The 20,564-nt window shown below is 46.1% G+C and overlaps 1 protein-coding gene across 1 annotated transcript in view; it reads left to right on the top strand.

The window, feature by feature from the left end:
* Positions 1–4,844: 4,844 nt before the first annotated feature.
* Positions 4,845–20,564, top strand: part of SCML4 (Scm polycomb group protein like 4) — a 69,454-nt gene continuing 53,734 nt past the window's right edge. Inside the window, exons 1-2 of the mRNA XM_062624841.1 lie at positions 4,845–5,257; positions 5,864–6,018. The gene's annotated coding sequence lies outside the window, so the exon portion shown is untranslated. The remainder of the gene's footprint in view (positions 5,258–5,863; positions 6,019–20,564) is intronic.

Raw genomic sequence — 20,564 nt, 5'->3', positions numbered from 1 at the left:
GCCTGGTGACAGTTACAGTACCTGTGTGTGTGGGGAATGTACTGGCTGCATGAAAACCCTTTCGCTGTGTATCATTGTCATCCTTACAAGAAAAACCTAATGTTTCAGTGTGTTGTCTCACTGTTCTGATGCGCACTCAGAGAAGAGTTTCTAATTCAGCCTCTCACCTTTGTCAGGCACTTCTCAGGTAAATAGCAGCAGAAAGTCATGCAAAAAGCTAATCCTGACTCTTCCTGCATCTTTTCATGGAACGAGATGTGGCATTTGCCATCCATCTCAGCAAGCTTCTCTGGAACAAGTCCCTCTGGAACTTGCCCCTCTGCTCATCGTCTGCTGAGTTAGCACTGAACAAAGATGCTGGGCCATGTCATGCCACAGCGGTGTGTCTGTTCTCACTGGAAAAGCCTCCAGAGACACTAATCTGGGAGCCAGCGGGAGCAACATTTGCCAGTGCAGAGGCCCAAGGCTGGCATCATGTCCCTGTGGGACCATTGTTTTACTGCTTCTTCCCCTTCACAGGATTGTTTGCCAGGTTGCCAACAGCACGGGTGAAGCCTCCAGCTGCACCCAAGTGCTGAATGGTGAGGCTGTTACCCCACAGGGTGACATGTACAAGGCTGGAAGTGGGGTCAGGGGATGGAGGGGAGAGTGGGGCTCCTTCCCCTGCACCTGCAGCTTTTCCCTTTGTAGCACCAGAGCCACCTCGCTGTTTCCGCTCTGCCCCAGCAGATTGCCATGCACTGGGTCTCAAGGAGTCACATCAGAAAGCAGCTGCAGCTAAGTAAGTTAATGTGTTACACCTCAGCTTCCATCAATGCAACCTCCTTGCGCTGGACCTGGATGCACATCACTGTTTTAGCATCACTGCTGACGCTGGACAGTCAGAGGTGGTCCATGGCCAGTCACCTCTGTTGTGTAAACTAACATATAGGAAATGATCTTGCGCTTCAAGCATCTTAACCAAGAGGGATGAATAAGGTTTCTCTGTTTCTTAGCTGCTGCAGATTGCTTTGGTGTTCCAGAGTTTTGGCTACGATTTATTATACTTCATCCTACCTGCCCTCTTTGGGTGCAGGAGATTTTGCCCACTCAGCCTTTTGGGTGCAGTCGTTCTTGGATTTTTTTTTTTGCTTGAAAGGAGCTCAGAAGGGAAGGGAGAAAGCATGATTTCTGCAGCCCCAAAGGGTTATTTCTTTCATCGCTAAGGATGCTGCGTGACTTTATTGCCTTTCTGAGCTCTTTAACACAGTAATAAACGAGCCGTTAAAATATTTTAAAATCAATAAATGTAATAAAGAACCAAGTAAATTACAAAGCCGCTCCTGATGTTTAGTGATTTAGGAAATAATCATGTCCTCAAGCGAGCAGTGAGTGGGGTGGGGAGGTGGCAGGGTGACCTTGCAAGGACTGCTGCACCAGGGGCCAGAGGAGGCAGAGCCTGTCCCAGGGCTAAAGGAGGCTGTGGGGTGCCAGGGGTGCAGGCTGAGCTGGGTGGAGGTCTGAACAGGCTGGGAACTCTGCCTTATCACCTCTTGCCCTTCCAGGCTACTGCCAAGTTTGATCTGGGAGTTCCCTTTGCCTGGAGCATGGGTTTAATTTCCAGCTCAGCCTCCTGAGCAGATTGCGGCTTTACTCAAATCTAGCAGTGTGCCTAAGCGAAAGGTGACCTCCAGGGCTGGGCTGGATAGGAGGGGACTGGCGGGTGCTGTGGGGTCCCAGCAGGCTGGGCATTTCTTGCTTGCTGCTATTCCACCTTGCTGGGCATGTGGGATGGAGCTGGGGTGGGAATGGGGAGTGGTGGCAGCCAGGGCTGGAGTCACAGCCCTTCCCTCCACTTTATTCACAGGTTCACATGTCTAAATGACTTCTCAGCAGCTGTCCTCCCTGGAGAACTGCTTCCTTGAAAGATGATACTGCTCTTGTAATTAAGGTAATTGTTTAAATTCATTCCCTTAAACTGGACCCTATCATAACTTAACCAACTGTATCTACACAAGCATGGGGGGTTTGGAGAGGGTCAGGGCGGGTGTCAGGAGATTGATTCTGCACCCAGGAAGATTTGTAGGTAAAAATCTTGTTAAGCTGAAATACCTATTAGAGATGCAGGGAAATATTGCATACAGGGCATAACCCAGGCAGGCAGGTGCCCCAGACCACTGCTGCCTCTTGTGCTGCAGGGATGACTGATGGGCTGAATGTCACCCCTGCAGCCAGGCATTTGCTGGTGGCAGAAAGAAGTGTTCCAAGCTTCCCCCCCCCGGCCCAAATACCAAGTAGGGCTGCACACATTTTGGCTCTTTCGAGATATTTAATTTTCTTTCTCACTTACCCTGAATGCTTTCCGATTTCATGGAAATCTGAAGGTAATTAGATATAATTGTTTAAAGAATTGAGTTAGTTAAGTTATAGGGTAATGCTTGAAATGAAATTACAATTTGTGGGTGTTTATTAATACTGGTGGTAGATGGAGAGCAGTGACAGAGCGCTGTGTGCCATTCCGCCCTGTGTGGAGCTGCAGGGTTGGGTATGCTGGGGAGCCAGTGGCTGGGGAGGGACAATGGCATGAGGATGTGGCATGGTCCTGTGTGAGTGACAACCCTGTGGGGTGCTTGTCCTTCTCCAGGAGCCCAGGCCATGCCTAGATTTATCCTCTGCCTGAAACAGCCTCTCTTTTGCGGAGCCCAAGATCTGGAAATGAGCCATTTGACTTCACAGTAGATGTAAATACTTTGAACTGTTCACCTGGTGCTATTTCATGCTCCCTTGCTTTTGGCCATATAAGTTAAGCTGCCCCCAGACCAGCTGTATATTTTAAACCAACATTCAAGACTCTTAATTTAAACTTTTAATTCAAGGCTGTCAAATAAGCTGCGCAAACAGCATGGTCCAAGGGACTCTGCAGTCCTTAACTGAGCAAAACTTACTCCCAGACCTGCAAAATTACGCACGGTGTTAACAAGAACAGTGACGAAAAAGAAACGTTTCCAGTCCCCTCCCCAACAGTTTGCTCCTTGTTGCATTGTATTAATATCATACTTTTTGTTAGAGGCCACAGCTGATGCCGCCGTGATGTGGTGTTGTTTTGCCAGCCCTCCCATGCTAGATGACATTGGTGACATGGTGTGACACAACCAGCAGTGCTGAATGTGACAGACCACAGCAGTGCATCCACTGGGGCAGTGTAAAATGACAGGGATGGCTAAGGCTCCTGCTCAGAATACTCTAAGTAGATTAAAGGAGAAGAGAGGCTTTTTCAAAGTTTCTGTCATGGTTTTTCTTAATCACTAATACTTTTCCCCATTTATCGTATTAGGGAACTTAAATCAGGAATTTGCATGGTGCTCCAGTTCCTTACTGTGGTATGGGAATCCATGAGTGCTGGTCCACTGACCTTGAGTTTATCAAAACAAAAAGAGAAGAGGGAAAGAACAGCATGATAGGTCTTTGCTGGGATGAAGGCTGGGCTGAGGAATGCTTGTGTACTCCCTTACCCAACGTGCTTGTGAAAACCATGGTTGTTCCAATTCCGTGCTGATAATACTTTTTTTTTCACACCCACAATGTCTGTTAAGATTATAGTAAAGCAAACAAAAAGGAAAGGAAAAAGATGCCGCCTTGTTTCTCCTGGATTTAGCAAACTTCAATTATTTTTCTTTTGTTAAATGTACAAAGTCTTTCTCTAGCCATGAATATAAGAAAGAAATGAGCACCCCAACCATTCTTCTGACCATATTGAGCTTCAGGGGACTGGTGGTGTAAACTTGAGCATCCCACCTTGCTTACAGTCACAGGTGCTTGCTCTCCTTCCTGGTGCTGAGGAAGGGCACCAACAAAACCTCAGCTTTTATTGGTACAAATGGCCCAGATCTGGTGTTTCTTGCTTTTCCTCTTCCTCAGTAAATAGAACAGGCTGAATGCTCATCTCAGCTTCTGTGATGACAAATTGAATGTAACTCCCCTAAAACCTGTAAAACCAGGCTAGCACAAAATCAGTGTGGACGAACCACAGACCTAGCAAAACCAGTAACTGTGGCTGCAGGCCTGTCTGATGAGGTATTCATGGGACTGGAAAGAAAGAGAGGTGAGGAGCACATTTTGGCTTGTGATAAATACTGAAAAGCAGTGTATGTGAGCATGTGAAGTGGACAGCGGGGAGCTGTGCAACACTGGCAAGCAATTGCGACAAACCCTTTGCTGGGATAATTTAATCTAGCACAGTCAATGGAGCATGGCGAGATTATGATGATCATTATTTATTATATGTATTACACTTTTTTTGTTGGTTTTTTTTTTGAGGGTAAGAGCTGCTAGTGCTGTTCTAAATAACAGAAGAGCTGGTGCCTTCTTTCTGTGATGAGTGACTGGAAATGCAGTGAAAAGCTGCTCCCACATCCTGCCCAAATGCCATGGTGTAACTGCAATAACTGATATTTCTGCATATTATGGATATCATTGCCTGGCCATTCCTGTAAAATTATCCAACACAGCAGACTCTGTGTGTTTGTGTACAGGTGTGTGCACACACACTTAGTGTTGCTGGCAAAAATATCCCAAGTGCTATTCCCCAAATTTCCATGTAAATGATCCAAAATTAAGTGACTGGTCTTTCCCACCCATGGCATCATGTAAGCTCAGCATCTGGCCGGGCTGCTGCAGGAGTGGGACAAAGGGCTGATGCTACAGTCTGGTTTCCATGGCAACAGAGGAGGGGTAGCGAAACCAGAAATGTTGCAAACACCCCTTTTTCTCATTGCAACCCAATGCACGGTATTGCGAAAGATGCTGCTTTTGGGGAGGGGGGGCTGTGGGTGGGAGGGAAGAGTCCAAATGCCTTTACCTTTCAACTTGTGGAGTTCCTGAAATAAACAGAAATGGCAATTTTTCTTCTTGGTGTAGCTGTGAAGAGAAAGGAAACCCGGCGCGCAGGCCTCATTTTCTGCGTGTAAAATGTGTGTGTTCTTTAAAAGGCAGTGGTTGGCTGCTTTCCGGACATGATGTGGTTGAAGCTGTCATCGTAATGGAAATTCATTGCTGTAGCTATGGTAAATCGAGTTTTCTGCCTGTGCTGAATGCATTAGTCTAATGAGATGTTTGCAGCTGGAGAGCTGAGCTGCTGGAGACTTGCACTGTGCTAAGAGACAGGGAGAAGATGGCTTTTGCCAGGGTCTGTGTGACTGTGCTGAAAGTCCTCTTCCCTTTGGGTCCCAATGCCCGGGCTCTCTAAAGACCCTGCTCAGTGTTTTATCCTAAGCAATAGGTAAGGGGAAAGCATGCTTCTTCTTCTCTGCCTGATGTTTGTCATTGAACCTTGTTGGAGCAGTTCTCATTCTGTGTATGGTATGAGTATGCTAACTTTGCAGCTCCTCTGTTGGAGACCCTCTTCACCAAAGCACACCTTTCCTTACCCTTGGGAGCAGTTTGTGTGAGGAGAGGGGCAGCAGATCAGTGTGTGCTGCCTGCACGGCAGTGGGAGTGTGTGTGTGTGTATGTGTGCACCAGTTGATGAAGACTTCTGACTACAGAGCACTTTGCATGCAGAGCGGCTTCGGGCTTTTCCAAATCTGAGTCTAAGCAGGGATATTTTTGCTGCCAGGTAAATGCATCTTCCATTTTACAAGCAAGCTATTTCACAATATTTTTAGCAAGCAGTATCAGAGATTTTGAGTTTTGGATAGTTCATAGAGCAATGAGTTCAATTATAATATTATCTTTAAAACAGATGCTAAATTGAATTTTTATCCTTATCTGAAACCTGAAAGAAGAGATACTGTTTAAATGCTGTGTTTTTCCTTCAAGACTAACAGCAGCTAGCTTATGAGAGATGCCAAGGAGCATACTTTAGCAGAGTTGTTTCTCTTTTCAGGTGTCTTAAAGGTAACTTTGAGAGAAGACAGAGCACAGGGATGAAATGCGTGCAGGTGCCTGGCTAGCCCAGCCGGTCCCTCCCTAGCTCCCCAAGCCTCCGACGCCACCCCAGCCCACCGCTCGCTAACAGAGGGTGAAGCCCGGCGTGGTTCAGTGAGTAATTCAGCCTTTGACATCTGGGCACCGTTTCCCTTTCCATAGCTGGTGAATGGCTCTGAGCACTGGTTTCTTTGCCTCGGGTTTGTCTAATGGCAGTGGTCTGGAGAAAGAAGTTGCTTTTGGTTTTGGTGCATGTGAGGCTTCTGGAGGAATATAAAGTTAATCTGGCAAGCAGAAGAAGCAAAGTTGTTTGAATTCTCTGCTTGGAGGGGGATTGCTGTTTAATCCTTGGTTTATTTCAAGAGGCTTCTGAAGACATTTTGCTCAAGGTTAGACCAAGAGCTTTTCAGATTGAATAAAGGCACAGAGGGAAATAGAAAGCACATAAACTGGGGTTAAGTAGCAAATACTTGTAAAGTGTGGGGATGTTGCTATTTGTGAGAGCAGGGAAGGTGTCTGAAAAGTGTCTTTGTGCTTCAGGAATACTTAACAGCATCCTCCACCACGCTGTTCTGCCAGTGCTTGGTAGAGCTGAGCACACTGAGGGTGTAAATCAGCGTAACTTCCTTGGCTCCAGCCCTACCTGACACCAGCTGAGGATATGACTTGGAGGTTTGCAACTTCAGGTTTTGTGATCATATTTAGATGAGGTGTCTCCCAGCTGCCTGTGGCTGCAGGTGACTTTGTATTTTAATTAAGATGTTGCACTGATTTTCCTGCTGAGGCAGAGCCTCTCTGCCCCATCATAAAAGTTATTTAGCCAGTGCACATGTTACTCTGATTAGAGAGGCTAGCAGGGGCATGAGCTTTTTAATGATGGAGTGTGGAAAGGGGACAGGAACAGAATCTACCAATGGAAAAAATTACATGTACCGAATTAGATCAGAAACACTGCAGAAGGTGTACCGCAAGAAATGCTTTTTTGGTATAGCACAGCAACTCTGATATTTCTGTTTTCGTTTATTGGAAATGTTGAACTGGAGTGCTTTCCTATATTTGGTGGAGAAGAGTGTGTAGAAAGAGGCAAGTTTCTTTCTTGGTCAATCAGCGCCTTACTCTGAGGTTTCTCACCTGCTGGGAACACATGACTGTACATGTGCTTGATGGTGGCTGTGGTACCTAGAAAGAAGTAGTTGAGGAATGCTTTTCCCTCAGGCGTTCCCTTAGCTCTTGCTTGACACAAAGGCTTGTGGTTTTGACACATACTGAAAAAAAGTTTAAAAGATCAACACCATGGAGCACCCCAACATGGCACACCTGAGCTTCAGGAGGCTGAGATTACATTCTGACCTTACACAGATGTCTCCCAGTGACTTTCCTCCTTCAAATTTAAGGTAACATGGAAAGAAGGAAAAAGGCAAGAGAAGGCAGAGGTTGTAGGGTGAAGTGAGGAAGAGGGGTGTGGGATGCTTGGCTATTCACAGCCTGAGAACTGGAGACAGGCCAGCCATGCTGGGATGAGGCAGGTGATCAATGGTCTTGCTGCTGCGACATCGGCTGCCCTCTGTGGGGACATGTCCATCCTCCTCATCCCTGGCCATTCTGGGACCTGCTGGCACCTTCGTGGGTTCCCCCAGCACCCAGCTGTGGTGGGAGCTGACCCAAACCCCATAGTGGACAGCAGAAAAGGGATGAGTGAACCAATTCCTCAGCCTCACCACATCTCACTGGGTTCTGACCTGAGGTGCGCAGGGGCTGCTTTCCTGCTGCAGACTGAACTCACATCACTAAGGCTAGCCAATATTCCTAGCATTAGTTTGAAAACATCTGGGGTACTTTAAACTAGGGACCAAGGCTTGCTCCCCTCCTGTGAAGAGTGGGGAAACCACACAAGCCTGGCATCTAAATACAAGGCATAAAAGCATGGTTTGGGTAAGGAAGACCTTCAGGAAATAGTCAGTGAGAATAAGACAGCAATGATTTCTGTTAAAAATGGAGTGAAGCAATAGGCTTACATTTGATAACACTGAAATCAGCAAAGCCCTCTTATCTTCAGAGGATGTTAGTTCACTTTTGTAAAGTATATTCAGTGGCATTATGAGAAAAAACAAAATCAACGATAAGGAAAATATACCCCAATTCCCTAAAATCCTGCCCTAGTTCTCTCCCTACAGCTTTAAAATGGTGCAAAGGAGGAGTCAGCTTTATTTACATAGAACACTCCCAGCTGAGTTCTCCAGCTGACCATTATGAGCAGCTACAGTATTTAGCAGGTGACGGTCACCACCCAGCTCTCTGCAGTGAGAATGAACAATAATAGGTTTACTTATGCAAAGAAAACCTAGGTTCACCTTAGAGGAAATAAATGAATTACATGTATTAGTTCTGTTGTAACAAGTTGCCTCATGAGAAATTGGTTTTCTGTGCAAAGGAAACAAAATTTTCTCTGTATTTTGCTGTATATTAAGAAAAGGATATAATTCTAAAACATGTGTCAGGGGAATGCACACTGCTCTGCCAAATGGAATCATGATAAACGGGTGCATTAAAAGTACTGGATAAATTTGCTATTGACTAATAAAACTTAAAACAATTTATAATCTGAACTAGCAACTTTGCACCGGATTTTTCTGTTGAGAACGAAGGAACTGACAAAAGGAAGGGTGATGTGCAGTGAAGGGGGGGGAGGGTAAAATTTACTAATTAAAGATCTAAACTTCTGATATTCTTATTTTTTAATAAAGCCTTATAAAGATGATGAAACTGTAAGTCGTTTGTTAAGATTGACTGCTCCCCTTAGGAGCTAGTATAAATTTGGCCCAAATACAGAATTGCCCAGAGGGAGCCTGGATGTGTAATTATGTTCTGCTGAAGGATGAATAATTCCTCATGAACTGAACAGTTTGCTGTTGCCCTGCAGTTTATCGTGACCCTAAGACCCCGTCTTTAAAGGTGATTCTCACTGTACAGCAGAAATGGTGCTATAAATGCCAGCCTTTTGCTCTCTGCCTGTTTTGAGTTTGTTGCTCTGTTCAGTTTGGGTGTGTGATGCAAAGGGTTTTTTTTCTGTCCCAGGTCAGCAGCGGGACCAGGAATACACCTCTGGTTTCCTGCTCCTCTTACCTAGCATGTGTGCGGATGTTGGCGTTCTTGGCATTGGCAATGTCAGACCAACAAAAGCTGTCACAGGGGCCAGCTGTTGCTCTTTTTGCTTCCAATGGTTATATATGTGGGGCTCCCAGAAGTATTGCCTGGCAGGTGTGACTGAAATTGAGCATTTAAGGTTATGCCCTAAATTGCTCTTGGTGCTTTGGTTACCATACTCCTCACAGAGGGTCTGCTCCTGCCTGCATCATAGCACACATGGGCCCTGGGTGACCAAGGCAGGAGGGAATGGGGCTGCACTTGGTGCAGGGCAGGGAACAGCCCAAGGTCTCACTTGATGTGCAGGCATCACTTGCTTTCCTGCCACCACACTGCAGCTCCTGGGTCCCCGCTCAGGAGATGGGCAGCTGGCTAAAGCCACCTGCAGCCCTACCCCAAAGGCATACAAGCATTGACACACTTTTCTCCACATCTGGAACTGGTGCTGCACATAAAGTGATGCCTGGTTCTGCACACCAGCTCCCACCTTGACCCAGGGTGCTGGGCAGCAGCAGCAGTTCAGCTGCTGGACCTCTGCTGGTACCTGTGCAAGCCTTGCATTCCCAGGGAGAGCTGTAAAGGGTTAACCCTGCAGCACGTGCAGTGATAGGTGATTCCTCATGACATCCTCCATGATCTCAAGCAGCACAAGTAATTTGTAAGAACTCGGCTATATTTCTCCTTGATGCGTTCCTTGGGACATGACCATCATGTGTGCGCGTGCCTTTTCCTGAGGGACCGAACTTCAAGAGCTGCCCTACCCCTCTGTTGTGTTAAATACCTTTTCCTGATGCTCATCTCCATCCTTCCATGCTTCTGCTTGTGTGTCAATGGTGTGAAGGGGGTACCACAAAGTGTAGTGTGTTTTACTCGGTGGGAAGTGCAGAGGGGGTATGAGGTGCATTCTACTTTCACCCTATCTTCCTGCAGGTGTCATGCACCTGAGGCTTCCATACAGAAGCTGTGAGTGCTTTTGCTTTCAAAACTGTTTTAGATTTAATGGCAGGTGAGAACACTCTGTCCCCACACCTCAAGCCTCGCAGGGCAGAGGCCTGAGAACCAGGTTCCCTGCAGCCAACAGGGCTACCAGCAGGCTGCAATGAGCATTTCCTACAAGGAAGGTCTCAAAACAGCTCCCTAGAGGCAGATGCCACCCTGAGATTTCTCCGAGCTGATCAGGCTGGCTTGCGGGCAGCAGTCTGCATGGGCTCTTGGTGGTAGTGTGTGTTAGCCCCCTGCCACCAGCAGGAGGAAGCTGCCATGTCTCTAATGCACAAGTCCTTGGTGACCAAAAAGCCTCTAAGCAGCATTTGTCTTCAATGGTTTCTTCCTGCCCGGGAGGACATCACAGACAGGTAAGTTTTTAACTCAAGACCTTCTCTTGTGATGGGACAGTACTTGGGCAGAAGAGCTTTTGAAAGAGGAAGTGGTCATGGAACAGGGGAAAGTGGAGCTCTGGGGTCTTAGCTGAGGACAGACCCATGGGGCAATATTAAGGACAGGGACTGTTTGGTATTTTTTGTCTCTGCTATTGTTTTTGTTTGAGTCTGAGCTGCCACTGTGCCTAGCCATCCCACACTGTCCTGACAGGCAGCCAGGCAAGCACGGTGGTGGTGCTGGCTGCTCTGTCTCAGCTCACACCTGGCCCTGCAGGGACATGCCTGCCTGCCCTCACTGCTGTACCCTCAAGCTTGAGCAGATGCACCAGCCCAGAGCTTACACAGGGGTGCTGTAAACACCTTAGGGGTTTGTTGGTGACTCCTATGGTAAAGCCCCACAGCATTCACTAATAATCATCCCAGCAGACTTCTGTGGAGTCTAATGGTAGATACGGCCTTTTTGATGTATCTACCTGCACATTCCCATGAGCATGTGTATGCATAGGAATTCTCCTATTGAACTGTGCAGTAGAGACAGAGAATTTTTCCTTGTTTTCCATCTGAAAGAATCAAGAAGTAAATCAGTGTTACCTAATTTATTACCACTAGGAAGTAACATCTTGTGGAAGATGTGCCCATTTGGCATGGCATCTTAAAAATCTTACACAGACAACTGAAGGAGGACTTCAGCCATACCCTACCTTGGTGCATTTTAAGATCTGTTTACCATAGACGGTGCCTTTCCTCTGCCTTGGAACAGCGCAGATGTGGTGAGGGCTCTTGTTTTGCAAATGCCTAGTGCAGCTTCTCAAGACAACATCCATGAGAAGAAATAGCACAAAAGGTCTCCATCCCCTTTCTTGTGCCAGGTGCCTGGCATTTTGCTGCCAGGAAAAGAGGGCATTGCAGTGGGTGGCCCATCGTTTCAACATGAGCATGTTCCCTAGAAGCAGCTTGGGCAGCTGCTGAGGAGGTGGGGAGCAAGCGAGCAGGGACGGTGCACTGCCCTGCTCTGTCCCTGAGGGATGTAAGGGACTCCAGCGCCATCAGCACAGCAAACAGAACTTCAGTGCGGATGTGCAGTAAACACACACACAGAGTAAAAATTAATAGAGGACAGAATGCCTTCAAGAAACTGTTTCTGATTGTTATTTATGTTTATGTGGAGACACAGTACCCTTTCCCCTGCTGCCTAGAAAAACCGTTTATAGCATTTATCTCCTGATTTCATCTGGCAGCTTCCATCTATTTCCCTACAAACAATGAATGAGATGTGCTTAGTAACTGTCTCTTATGGCTCAGTAAATACTTGAATTTATTTGCATATTAAGTTGGCCACGTTTATATTGTGTTCGCTAAATGCAGCAACACGAAATACTACAGAGAGGAGGCTAGTCGGCCATTAATGTGCCAAGGATTTATGTGAATGGCTCCCTTTAACATTAATGGAAGTTATCTACACAAATCACCTTCCAGTAGGGGAATAGATCATAATGTATGTAAATATATATTACTCACTGCTGTTTAGTCATTCAAGAGGATGCTCAGCAACCAAAATACCGCTCTGGTGCTGACAATCAGTTTTCATTAAAATGTGGGAAGGGAGGGTGCTGCTCGTGTAGGGTGTTGTGTCACCCCTTGAGCTGGCACGCACTTGGAGGTGGCTGCAGTCCCTTAGGCTTCAGTGGGACATGGGGGAGAAAATCTGCAAGCTATGGTGAAGTGGAACTGTGCTGTGCCTCAGAGGTGCGTTTTAATCTGAACTTGCCCTTTCTTGTGGACCTCTGCTCCATTAGCTTGGGTGCATGCATTGCCCTGGGGCCAGGATGGGAAGCCTTTCTCTTGGCTTGCCAGCGGGAGCTGGAACTGGGACTGGACTACCAAATCAGTTGCTGTCCCCTCAGCTATCTAGGCTGTGGGAGAGCAGTGAGGTGATAAAGATGCTCCCAGCCCTCTGACCACTCTGTCCTCCTTGCCAGCCTTCCCCACTCAGCCACAAAGCCCTGGGCAGTGCTGAGCATCTTCTTTGTCCTATTGGCCAGCAGAGACAGAAGTCAGGCAGGTGGACTGCAAAAACCTGGTGGTAAGAGGGCAAGCTCTAGGAGCATCTTGATCCTTGCATGGACACACATGGCACTGCTGCTCTGCTGCTCAGGAGGCACCTCACAGGTCTGCTAGTCCACAGATATTTATCATTCATGGCATTTTCCTTGATTGTGTTTATTTGACATACATTAATGTGTTATGTTCCTCATGCGATTGCTGTAGTTGTATTAGGCCGCTGAAGGCAAGCCTGTGCAAATAGTTTTCCCTCTCAGAACATGGACTTTTTGGGTGATGATAAAAAAACCCAGAAATCATAGCTCTGCTGTTCTTTACAGCTGACTAGATTAAAGTAAATTTGCTCTGAAACAAAAAATCAAGTGATTAGTCTAATGGGATTGATCACAATGTCACTAATTCAACCTGCTTCCCACACAGTCACAGCTATCTCCAATCTCTGATTCTGGAGATGAGCTCATTACCTGGCACTACATCAGGCATTCTCACGTCCTCACCAGCCTGGTGGGGTACCCAGCATGCCTCACCCTGGACTCAGGGCTGAGCAACAAAATCCTCCCAGAGCCATCTGGGAAAACCCACACCAGCAAAAATGCAGTTTTGCTGCTGCAAGGTGCTTAGGTGCCAGGGTGTTTGCTCCGTGCAGCTCATCTGGGTAGTCACGTCTCACCCATGCGCGCATGGATGGGGTGAGACATTCATGGACACAGGTTTGTGTGTTTGCTTCTCAGGTGCACATCAGGGCACCCTGCAGCAGACATGAAGATGTGCTGGTGGCCTGTGCCAGTCCTCTGGGATGGTTGGTTTTGAGCTGTGTAGTATGGAGGAGACTCCTGGCAGAAACCTTCAACTTCAGAGACATTTTTATTAACAAGAATATTAGAGATGGTAAAATCCTGCAATCTCAGGTGTTTCAGAACTTATATTAAATTTACTTGCCGTGGTTGCTGCCTATGATTTCTAATTAAATGAGTTTATTAAACTGGGCGGCAATATTGCAAAAATTATGATTGATCTTTTATCCTTACCCATTATTTTCACACACTTAGCAGTAGAAGTCTCTGTCAACGACAGGGACCGGCGATGCACTGGCAAAGAAACTCAATTACTTGTCTTGCTGAAAAGAAAGATCTCTTCAGGTGAGCTACCATTAACCTCCTGCCACAGCTTTTGTCTTTTCATCAGCTTAGATTGCATGGAGCAAGAAGGTTTGTCGAGGGAAGGGCTGATGTTTAGTGCTGGACTTGGCAGTGTTAGGTTAATGCCAGCAGTGATGATCTTAAAGGTCTTCTCCAACCCAAACGATTCTATTATTCTATGATGCAGGTATTTATTTACTTGGGTAGGCAAGGGACTGCACCATGCTGAGGAGGAAAGAGGGTGGCCTGGTGTGCAGTCTGGAGGGAGGCACACAGGAACATCCTTCCCTGTGAAAGGGGGAGAGCAGGACTGAGTGAAGCTTCTGGTGGGTGATTTATTCTAATTAATTTGGAAGCTGGGGAGTTCTCCCAAGTTATTAATCTTTAGATCTGTTGATACAGAGGTGTCGTGCATAGGCACATATGGGAGGGGGTGATAAGCACACAGGAGCCCATCGTCCTGCCTGGGTGAAGGCTTCAGAGCAGGCAGGGAGTCAGGAGGGGAAAGGTGCGAGGCTCCAGGACCATTCAAATGTTCTTGGGGACTTGCGGCACGGCTTGGCGAATGCTGCTGATAGTGAGCCCTGCAGAAGATTGCGTAGAGGGAAATGGTCCTCAGAGCCAAAGAAGGGGGCAATTTCACCAGAACAGGTGAAAATCGCCATGGGTGCTCACCTGTGTGCTTTAGACACCACAGGAGCCGGTTTTCTCAAACATCAGTTGAGATTGCAGAAACATATGATATATAGCTCCAGTGGCAACAGGGCTGTGCTTGCTTCTGAGCTATTCCTACCAATCAGTGCTAGCATGTGGGTACACATCTAACAGTGGGGGCACTCATGTCTGGCACTTTAACAGATAAGTGAAAATACAGAGGAACTAGAGCTGGAAACGATGGTCTTGCCGTGTGCTCAGCCTGTGTTCCAGGCTGCAATGGCAACCTTAATTACTGTTCCATTAAGAAGTGTTGCAGTCAGAGATATTTTAATGATTGTTAGTAAGTCTGGGAGTCAGAGTATTACATTTTTTAATGATTTCTGTCTTTCGGTTTTGCAACAGAGAGGTAAATAGAATAAATGAATAAATAAAGTCAGCCTCTGAAAAGGTCACATTTGCCTACAACCACAGTCAATGTGCCGATTTCTTATGCTAATTTTGGGACAATGAAAAGTTTGCTGCTAAGGTCCTGTTGCCAGTGATCGCTAGAGAGGGTGGGCCAGGATGGTGAACATCGGGGTTTTAAAGCATCAGGAAAGAAATGGTGTTCTGGGAAGGCCAGGAGAGCGTGCTGCATAAGGGAACACAAAATTAAAGGGAAGTGGAAGGAAATGAAATAAGTAAACTCTGAAATTACTCCAGATATTCAGGAGGCTCCATTTATCATGTGCTGTGGATGACTCTGTGCCACAGCCCCTCACAGGTTCCTTGCAAGTGTGGAAGACCTCTCTGAATGAAGTAGTTAAAATCACCTGCTCTCCGAGATGATAAAGGAGCTGAGAAAGCCTGGGAGAAAAGTAGGGTAAACTCCAAGTGGAGAAAATGGCTTCAGACAAAGAATTTGAGGCATAATAATGACATTGATGGTGTTGGATCCCATATGAATTACAAGATAAGACAGTAAATCTCACTTCGGTCTTTAAGGTGCTGAGGGAGGAGTTTGCAGCATGGCATAGTGCCTCTTCTACTGTGGGTATCTGAAACACACCTGATCCACTGGCATTTAGAGACTGCCTTGGATTTCTGGGAGATACAAGGAACATTTCAATTTGCCATTTTCTTCCCTTTGCAGTTTCACAGAGGTTTCATGAAGGGATACATACTAATTGTCTCAAACACTGTTCTGCCCCAAAGGGCTTATAACCTGTCCCTGAATGATGCAGTCACACACACACACAAAAAAGGCTTACCTCTTTCCAGTGTCCCCATCCCCTATGCAGGAGTAGGCAGGGTGAACTGTGGCCTGCAGATATTTCATCTTATAGCCACCACTTCTCACTGGCAGAAGAAAGGGATTAAAAGACATTGTTGAACAATTTTGAGATGATTCTGCAAGGGAGAGAGGTGCTGGGACATGGAGGTTCTTATGAAGGCTTCTGGGTTAGGGAGATCTGTGGGATGGGGGAGCAGAGCAGACCCCCCTTCCTGACTGTGGCCCACAGGCAACCTAGCTGCTTCTCACTAAGTGCCCGCTGTGCTCAGGTCTCCCTTCCCAGGGGAAAAGCAGGTGCCACCGGCCATGACTGTGTGTGCCTTCTTTAGTGATTCACATCCTGGGAGAGTCCTCAGGCACTGAATGGCTCCCAGAGCCCCCCCCCACCACAGAGAGTGAAAACTTCTGTGTTAAATCAGAATATGGTGCAGTGAATGGCTGCTGTCAGGCTCAGGCTGCTGTGTGCCTCAGCCTGTGCATGGTGACATTTCTTCCTTGGCAGCCCCAGGTATTTCCACAAAGCTGTGACGACTTGTCTTAGCTACTCAAATTGTTGTCCCAATTAGTTAGAAGAAATGTAGCCAGGAATGGAAGACATTGCCATTCTCTGCTAGAAATCTCTTGCCAATTTTGTGATCCAGACATAGAAAATATGAAAATAATGATATCTCAAGAACCACTGAACAATTCCATGTGCTGTGGGGGAAAAAACACACCGTATGCAGGGGTGAGTACACAACACGAGCTCTTCTCTGGCCCTACAAAGTGCTGTTTGGAGGCTTAAGCTGGACTGCAACACTGCTTATGCCTTCTGCTAGTGCTCTGTGTTAGTCTCACCAGTTAGCGCTGGAATTACACAGGGGCCAAACTCTGTGATTAGTTTCCATAACATCCCTGAAAGCTTTCCATTAGTTGCCCTCGGAGCTGGTTTGGAAGTGTGCCTTCTACTGACAGGCACTTGCAAGCACAAGCCGACTGAAAAGCCATTCAATGGGACCTTCCAGCTGGGGTGTGGTTTTTTAAAGAGCAGCGAAAGCAGGTATTTAATCAGTACAATTAGATATTAGATAAATAGATTGCAAAATCTATTGCTCAAGATAAGCAGACGATGAAACACAAGCCAGCTGGAGCAGTTTTGTTCTGAATATTAAGTTTCTAGGTAAGGAAAACAGGGTTGTTGCCAAATGCACTGTAAAAGTCATCAAGAAAATGGGAAATGTTGGTTTGTTGGAGGGGGAGATGGATCAAAACAGCTCTGAAAAATGAAGGCTATATGTTTACTTAGAAAATGAATAACAGATATAATCACACAGGGGCAAACTTTACTCTTGGGTGCCGCTCCCTTTAGTAAGCAGCCAGTTAGCAAAGCTTTGCTCCCCAGTCACAGTGAGTCACACCTTGCTAACTTGCCACGTGATGTTCCCACAATCGTTCTCAGCACCAGGATACTTTGCAGTTTCCCAGCATGTTTTATTCCAGATGTGACAGCTCTGCATTTTGAGAGCCGCCTGCAGCCTCTCCCAAAGGCAAATCCAGCATCCAGACAGACAGCAAGCTTGCAAGTAGCCAGATCTCGTCTTCCCAATGAAGGGTGTTCAAGATGAAGTCACAGGTGGTGACATGAAACACTGCCATCAGCCTCTGCCAGACTGCCCAGTGGTCACTTAGGCACGAGAGTTTTCCTTCTGGAGTGGGAAGCAGTGGCAGTGGGGTGACTGTCTAGTTCCCAAGCAGTCCTGGGTCACACAGCAAGCTCTAGCAAGTGATGCACATGTTTTTCTTATTCCTGAACTTAATGATTAAATAAATATCCTTTTATTTATGCTGTACAACTACAATGTTAAAATGTGGTGTGAATATGTCTCCTGTGTGTGGAAGTGAAAGCTCTGAGCATCTTCAGAAGCTGTGGTCCCTGAAATCTCTGAAGACAGAAACATAAGAGCTACTCCAGTTTATGCCAGAAAGGATGAATCTTTTATAAGTATTATTTCTCAAAATCTAATATAAAAGTGTAGCTTGTCCCTAAGGAATAAGGATAACTTTATGTGAGAAATGTGTGAAATTCCTGCCCTCTGTCTAAGAAATTATATTTCCCTATTGACTTTTGTAATATCACTTCTTCAGATTTAGGGAGTTCATTTATTTCCTGGGACAGATATCTGTGTGCACAATCCAGTCATGTGTGTTGGTGCTGGAGAGTAATCACCCTGCAGTCAGTGCCTGGCTATTACTGGTGAAAGTGAAAGGAGGCAGAGCATGGGCTTCATGGAAGCAGGGGGGCTGAACACGGCTGCTGAGTCCCACTGCTAGTGTATCATTTGTGTGGGATACGGGAAGTAGTGGACTGCTTGTTCAGCACACGGACTGCCTGGAGAGCACATTTTAATGGGAAAGAGGGGTGTCCCACCGCTTTTTCCAAAAAGGGCATGTTAGTCCTGATGATTTCATTCAGCAGACATAATTTGGCAAGGAAGGAAGCACAGAAGCTTTATCCCATATTGTGGGCTCAGGAAAGGTAGAGAATGATGGTGGTTGTACTCAGGACAGGCTGTCACTATGTTAGAAATGTACTTATTTGGAAAAGTAATTGAGGATGATAGTATGTAAGCCATAATGAAATGCCTAGAGTAGCACAGGAGGCAATAAATGCCAACAGAAAACAACCAGACCACCTCAAGCTGCTCATTATGACAATTTTTTTCTTTTTCACTATATAGTTCACTCATATTTCTTATTAAACTGCTGGAGGTCCACTGAATCTGGGGAAGACAGGCAGTTTTTCAACTTGGCTTTCTGTGCTAGTGACTCTTTCTGCTAATTCTACATGGTTTCAGGGTCTATTTCTATTTAGTCTCCTTCATCACCTCCACAAAAATGTGTACGAAAACCCTTCTCAACTTGTCTTGCCCCAAATGCACCCTTGAGGGATTCTGCGTGGTGAGAGAGCACATAGGATCTAGAAAAATGAGAAGTGTAGGGCTATTGCCTCTTCTCCCTGCCCACTTCCCACCGTCTGACTTGACTATATTGACCTGGCTATTGGGTACCTGCTTCTTCTTCCTGCTACGTATAAAGTCAGACTCTTTGGCTTTTTTTTTTTACCTCTACAGGAAGGGCCATTCATAGCTGGTTCAAGAAACACTGGAAGCAGTTCAAGAAAATTATCTAGGTATTTGGATCCTTAGAATTATAGAATAGTTTGGGTTGGAAGGGACCTTTACAGGTCATGTAGTCCAACACCCTCTACAGTGAGCAGGAACATCTTCAACTAGATCAGGTTGCTCAGAACCCCATCCAACCTGACTTTGAATATTTCTGGGAATGGGGCATCCTTCTCTGAAGTGAGCTAGCAGAATTGTGGGGATTATCCATTTATGGCAGACACTAGTTGAAGAAGTCCCATAACTATAAACACTATAGAAAACTATAGGGAAAGGCAAGTAATTATAAAGGAAGAGGCCAGACTATTGCCAGAGGGGCAAGAGGGAAAAAATATGAGTATCATGCAATTACAGACTCAGCTGGAGAACTCAAATGGCCATAATATAAATGTTTCTCATTTCACATTCATTTGCTCCAAATCTTTGCCCCCTGAAAATTTAACAGAGAGCAGAAAGGATCTGTGGCTTATGGGTGATGAAAATATCTGGCTTCTGCGTGAGACACAGAAGATGAGAAAGAAAGTAACTGCATTCAAAAGAGAAGTTGGTGCTTTCTTTGCTGGTCTGAAGGCTGTAGATAAATAAGATTGCTTTGTGTGCCTGTAGTTCAAGGAAGGTTAGCTTGTTAACTGTTCAAGTTCCTGGTAACAAAGCTAATGGTAGAAAGGGACTTCTGGAAAGCAACCTGTAAATTACTCTGGCAGAGCGTGTGATCAGAAACGTGGGCATCTCAACTAGCAACTGCTTGGCTGAATATGCGAAACAGGACCTGCTACAATACAAAGTCCAATTTAATTTCAATTGCTGGTTCAGAATCACAGCCTCAGTTTTATAGCTTGAAGCCTATCAGAGCTATAAACATTCATGTATTTAAGGAAAGATTTGTTCCGGTGTCATCTAATTAATTAATAACAGATATCTTGGGCATCTTTGCATCTCCAGCAATCAGAGTTTGAGCTGAAGAAACTGAGGCTGGAGGATCTTGGTGTTGGAAATCACGTCTGACAGTTCAGGAAGAAAAGAGCTATGTGCTCTACATTACAGTCATAGAATCATAGAATGATTTGGGTTGGAAGGGACCTTACAGCTTGTATAGTTCCAACTCTCTGCCATGGGCAGGGACAGCTTCCACTAGACCAGGTTGCTCCAAGCCCCATTCAACCTGGCCTTGAACACTGCCCGATATGGGGCAGCCACAGCTTCCCTGGACAACCTGTTCTAGTGTCTCACCACCTGAGAATTTCTTCCTAATATCTAATCTAAATCTATCCTTTTTCATCTTAAAGCCATTTCCCCTCATCCAATCATTTGCCCTTGTCCTGTCAAAGAGCAACAATGTCCTGGTCACTGGAGAAGTTGCTTGGTCCCAGAGGCAGGGCCTTGGCAAAGTGGGGACATATCTTCAGCTGACTTCAGTCTGGAAAGGTAGCAGCCCTCCATTACACATCTCTTACACCCAGATGGATGCTGTTATGGGAAGCAGGGTCCCATCAGCCTCCTGAGCAGGAGAGTAATGGCTTACAGAAGCAGTGAGGGAGAGGACCTACCTCCTTTGGAAACTTTGCAGTCTGTCAGCACTGACACAAGGACTCTCAGATGAGGTGTGGGGCATGAAGAGATGAAGGGCAGGTAGGCTGATAGCAAGGCTTGGCAAACACAGATTGCAGTTCTGCAGGTGTAACTACTGGTGAAATAAACAGAAAATGGAAAATACTCAGCCTATGGCCTCAGCTCTCCATCCTGCCTCCCCAAGCTCGCAGAGGGAGTTTAGCACAATTCCTGGACTGCTCCACCAGCAGTCTGTTACATTTTACCACCCTCAGGATTTCAGGACAGGGTTTTTTAA

This window comes from Pezoporus occidentalis, unplaced genomic scaffold (genome assembly GCF_034315485.1).
Source record: "Pezoporus occidentalis ecotype Australia unplaced genomic scaffold, CSIRO_AGI_Poc_V1 ctg109, whole genome shotgun sequence".
In the NCBI taxonomy this organism is placed as follows: domain Eukaryota; kingdom Metazoa; phylum Chordata; class Aves; order Psittaciformes; family Psittacidae; genus Pezoporus; species Pezoporus occidentalis.
The sequence above is the reverse complement of the archived record's forward strand: the minus strand, read 5'-3'. Positions and strand labels throughout refer to the sequence as shown.